This window comes from Silurus aristotelis (assembly GCF_946808225.1).
Source record: "Silurus aristotelis genome assembly, chromosome: 7".
Classification (NCBI taxonomy): Eukaryota; Metazoa; Chordata; class Actinopteri; order Siluriformes; family Siluridae; genus Silurus; species Silurus aristotelis.
Genome location: NC_139580.1, coordinates 2,313,921 through 2,319,652, shown reverse-complemented (window position 1 = coordinate 2,319,652; position 5,732 = coordinate 2,313,921). Strand labels below are relative to the sequence as shown.

At 41.2% G+C, this 5,732-nt stretch overlaps 1 long non-coding RNA gene across 1 annotated transcript in view; it reads right to left on the bottom strand.

Annotated features, from left to right (window-relative positions):
* Nucleotides 1-1,406: 1,406 nt before the first annotated feature.
* The window catches only part of LOC310728988, a 412,338-nt gene continuing 408,012 nt past the window's right edge, over nucleotides 1,407-5,732 (bottom strand). The window contains exon 4 of the long non-coding RNA XR_014534433.1: nucleotides 1,407-1,952. This is a non-coding gene — a long non-coding RNA (uncharacterized lncRNA). The remainder of the gene's footprint in view (nucleotides 1,953-5,732) is intronic.

Genomic DNA, 5,732 nt, shown 5'->3' with positions numbered 1-5,732 from the left:
ACCGTTCTGCATGTGTGTAGGCATCAAGCAAAACCCAGACTGTGAACACACACATTTCACTGTAATCATTGATGATGTACAATTAAATTCCATTGATATAAAAGAACCATCATGAGCATCACCCCCACAGCAACAGAAAAGGATGTTTCAAATACACCCCCGTCTGGCTTGGAAAAACCCCTCCTGTCCATGTAAAGAAACCTCCCTCAGTAACCTTCATAATGACCTATTTATCTTTATAGAAGTGCCCTCATCCATGAAGGTAATTGAAAAAAAACTAATAATAATAATAGTTATATACATACACACAATCAGTAATTTGTAAACATTTTGGTTTAAGTTTGGTTTAAGCTACTGCTATACTGAATTCTGATTACAGAGGAAATACCTTTAAAAGGTATTTATATATACTGTGTAATATATATATATATATATATATATATATATATATATATATATATATATATATATATATATATATATATATACACATACATACACACACACACACACACACTCACTGGCCACTTTATTAGGTACACCTGTCCAACTGCTCGCAAATTTCTAATCAGCCAATCACTTGGCAGCAACTCAATGCATTTAGGCATGTAGACATGGTAAAGACAATCTGCTGCAGTTCAAACCGAGCGTCAGAATGGGGAAGAAAGGTGATTTAAGTGACTTTGAACGTGGCATAGTTGTTGGTGCCAGACGGGCTGGTCTGAGTATTTCAGAAACTGCTGATCTACTGGGATTTTCACGCACGACCATCTCTAGGGTTTACAGAGAAAAACTTTCTTTCGGCTTCTCCCGTTAGGGGGCGCCACAGCGAATCCTCCGCATGTTTGATTTGGCACGTTTTTACGCTGGATGCTCTTCCTAACGCAACCTTCCCCAATTTATCCAGGCTTGGGACCCGCACTGAAAGTGGCTGGGGTTGGTTCCCTAACCGGGGATCGAACACGGGCCGCAGCGGTGAGAGCACCGCATCCTAACCACTAGACCACCAGGGAGAGAATGGTCCTAAAAGGAGAAAATATCCAGTGAGCGGCAATTCTGTGGGCGCAAATGCCTTGTTGATGCCAGAGGTCAAAGGAGAATGGCCAGACTGGTTCAAACTGATTGAAAGGCAACAGTAACTCAAATAACCATTTGTTACAACCGAGGTATGCAGAAGAGCATCTCTGAACGCACAACACGTCGAACATTGAGGCGGATAGGCTACAGAAGACCACACCGGGTGCCACTCCTGACAGCTAAGAACAGGAAACTGAGGCTACAATTCGCACAGGCTCACCAAAATTGGACAATAGAAGATAAAAAAAAAAAAAGTTGCCTGTTCTGATGAGTCTCGATTTCTGCTGCGACATTCGGATGGTAGGGTCAGAATTTGGCGTCAACATCATGAAAGCATGGATCCATCCTGCCTTGTATCAACGGTTCAGGCTGGTGGTGGTGGTCTAATGGTGTGGCGGATATTTTCTTGGCACACTTTGGGCCCATTAGTACCAATTGAGCATCGTGTCATCGCCACAGCCTACCTGAGTAGAGTATGCTGACCATGTTCATCTATTTATGACCACAGTGTACCCATCTTCTGATGGCTTCTTCCAGCAGGATAACGCGCCATGTCATAAAGCGCGTTATCTCGGACTGGTTTCTTGAACATGATAATGAGTTCACTGTACTCAAATGGCCTCCACAGTCACCAGATCTCAATCCAATTGAGCACCTTTGGGATGTGGTGGAGCGGGAGATTCGCATCATGGATGTGCAGCCGACAAATCTGCAGCAACTGCGTGATGCTATCATGTCAATATGGACCAAAATCTCTGAGGAATGTTTCCAGGACCTTGTTGAATCTATGCCACGAAGGATTAAGACAGTTCCGAAGGCAAAAGGGGGTCCAACCCGGTACTATATACAGTGAGGAAAATAAGTATTTGAACACCCTGCTATTTTGCAAGTTCTTCCACTTAGAAATCATGGAGGGGTCTGAAATTGTCATCGTAGGTGCATGTCCACTGTGAGAGACATAATCTAAAAAAAAAACATCCAGAAATCACAATATATGATTTTTAAACTATTTATTTGTATGATACAGCTGCAAATAAGTATTTGAACACCTGTCTATCAGCTCGAATTCTGACTCTCAAAGACCTGTTAGTCTGCCTTTAAAATGTCCACCTCCACTACATTTATTATCCTAAATTAGATGCACCTGTTTGAGGTCTTTAGCTGCATAAAGATACCTGTCCACCCCATACAATCAGTAAGAATCCAACTACTAACATGGCCAAGACCAAAGAGCTGTCCAAAGACACTAGAGACAAAATTGTACACCTCCATAAGGCTGGAAAGGGCTACGGGGAAATTGCCAAGCAGCTTGGTGAAAAAAGGTCCACTGTTGGAGCAATCATTAGAAAATGGAAGAAGCTAAACATGACTGTCAATCTCCCTCGGACTGGGGCTCCATGCAAGATCTCACCTCGTGGGGTCTCACTGATCCTAGGGAAGGTGAGAAATCAGCCCAGAACTACATGGGAGGAGCTGGTCAATGACCTGAAAAGAGCTGGGACCACTGTTTCCAAGGTTACTGTTGGTAATACACTAAGACGTCATGGTTTGAAATCATGCATGGCACGGAAGGTTCCCCTGCTTAAACCAGCACATGTCCAGACCTTAAGTTTGCCAATGACCATTTGGATGATCCAGAGGAGTCATGGGAGAAAGTCATGTGGTCAGATGAGACCAAAATAGAACTTTTGGGTCATAATTCCACTAAACGTGTTTGGAGGAAGAAGAATGATGAGTACCATCCCAAGAACACCATCCCTACTGTGAAGCATGGGGGTGGTAGCATCATGCTTTGGGGGTGTTTTTCTGCACATGGGACAGGGCGACTGCACTGTATTAAGGAAAGGATGACCGGGGCCATGTATTGCGAGATTTTGGGAAACAACCTCCTTCCCTCAGTTAGAGCATTGAAGATGGGTCGAGGCTGGGTCTTTCAACATGACAATGACCTGAAGCACACAGCCAGGATAACCAAGGAGTGTCTCTGTAAAAAGCATATCAAGGTTCTGGCATGGCCTAGCCAGTCTCCAGACCTAAACCCAATAGAGAATCTTTGGAGGAAGCTCAAACTCCGTGTTTCTCAGCGACAGGCCAGAAACCTGACTGATCTAGAGAAGATCTGTGTGGAGGAGTGGAACAAAATCCCTCCTGCAGTGTGTGCAAACCTGGTGAAAAACTACAGGAAACGTTTGACCTCTGTAATTGCAAACAAAGGCTCCTGTACCAAATATTAACATTGACTTTCTCAGGTGTTTAAATACTTATTTGCAGCTGTATCATACAAATAAATAGTTAAAAAATCATACATTGTGATTTCTGGATTTTTTTTTTAGATTGTCTCTCACAGTGGACATGCACCTACGATGACAATTTCAGACCCCTCCATGATTTCTAAGTGGGAGAACTTGCAAAATAGCAGGGTGTTCAAATACTTATTTTCCTCACTGTATATAGATATCTATCTATCTATCTATCTATCTATCTATCTATCTATCTATCTATCTATCTATCTATCTATCTATCTATCTATCTATCTATCTATCTATCTATCTATATCTATCAATCACACACACACACAATAGACTCAGACTAACTTGCTGTCGGAAATTAAAGTGGTTTTTTGTATATATATTTTTTTTATGTAAACAATGTGATGGTTAGATTACAGCAGTAAAGGCTGGATACTGATTAAAAACTCAGAAATATCCTGTTATCTAAAACCAAAAAACACATTATTAATTATAATTAAATATGAATTGGATGAAAAAAAAAAATAAATAAATAAAAAGACAGCATTGTATTGCATCTTTTTGTTTATTCGTGATCACACACAAGGCTCGGATGGTGCATTGAAACCCTCTCACACACACACACACACACACACAGTTCCACCACAACAAGGATGCAAAAAAATTTAATCTATGGCATTTAGCAGAAGCCTGTGACAAAGCGACATACACAATTGCTTTGAGTCTTTTTTAAAGTTGTAACAAAAAATGGATAAATCGATTATAATCAATAAAGAAATTTGTTATTGATTAGTTGGGCTGTTAGAGGTTTGGTTTAGCGTGATGGTAATAGCGAACAGCCACCTGCAAAAATGGTGGAGTACAGGGATACTCATCGTCCCTCATCAAACACAAAATAATCATCCACACTATGACCACATTTTTCTGACTCTTCAATAAGGAAGTAATTATACCCAATAAATGTATAGCAACTGTATTGGCATCCAGACTAAGATAATCCTATAGCACTTCTCTCCTGTGCACGTCTGTTGGATCAAACCCCACAGTTCAGCCTTCCCTCCCCACGTGCACCAGTGAGTCTCGGCTGCCCACGACCCTGTCGCCGGGTTCACCACTGTTCCTTTCTTGGAGCACTTTTGATAGATACTGACCACTGCAGACTAGAAACATCCCACAGGAGCTGCAGTTTTGTCAAACTCGCTCAAATCCTTACACTCGCCCATTTTTCTTGCTTCCAACTTTGAAGACAAAATGTTCCCTTAATGCCTAATAAATATATCCACCTACTAACAGGTGCCACGATGAAGAGATCAGTGTTATTCACCTCACCACTCATGATGTTATGCATGATCAATGTGTGTGTATGTATATATATATATATATATATATATATATATATATATATATATGTGTGTGTGTGTGTGTGTGTGTGTGTGTGTGTTAGAGAGAGAGAGAGAGAGAGAGAGAGAGAGAGAGAGAGAGAGAAATCATATATACAGGAAACACCTGCTACACTATGCAATAAACTTCTTACTCTGAATCCTGCAAGCAGCCTTTGATGTAAATTATAAAAAAAGACGGAAATACATTTCACATTTTGAGGCAAGAAACAGTTGTGCTCTTTTATAAAGAGTATGAATGTAGAGTGAAGTCCTACAGAGGAAACTAAGGCTCATTTTGTTCCATTGTACAGGAGTGTATATGTGTGTGTGTGTGTGTGTGTGTGTGTGTGTGTGTGTGTGTGTGTGTGTGTGTGTGTGTGTGTGTGTGTGTGTGTGTGTAAAATATGCAGAGGTGCTCTGTTGTGTAATGTTATATATATGTTTGTGTGTAGGAAGGATTCGTGCTAGCAGACTACTACTACTTAAGTGGCAGAGTGATCGCTCAGTGGTTAAGCCGCTGGCCTTCTGGTCATGAGTTCAAATCCCAGCACCAGGCTGCCACTCATGGGCCCTTGAGCAAGGCCCTTAACTCTCAACTACTCAGTGGATCAAAGGAGAATTGTAAATTGCTCTGGATAAGGGCAGCATGGCAAAAATATAAATGTAGAAAAATGAAGAATCCATGACTGCAGTGATTAATGGATGTTTTTTTTTTTTGTGGAGGGGGGGTTTGCACTTAGGGGGACCTGAAGGTAAAAGTTTTTTCAGTATTGAACTTCTGACTTTAACACTCCTATAGCATCTGCCCAAAGGTTGGCATGTAAAAAGCCTGTGGTTAAGGCCATCACAGCCTATTCACACATTTACCATCGAGTTTATTGTAAACACAGAAACCATGGGTAAGAATCTGAGCGATTACAGGAAAGACCACACATTTATTGCCGAGTGAGTTAAAAATACTAAATCCTTACATCAGCAGCGTTGTCAATCAAACAGGATGTGTGGGCTTGTGGTTATTTGATTC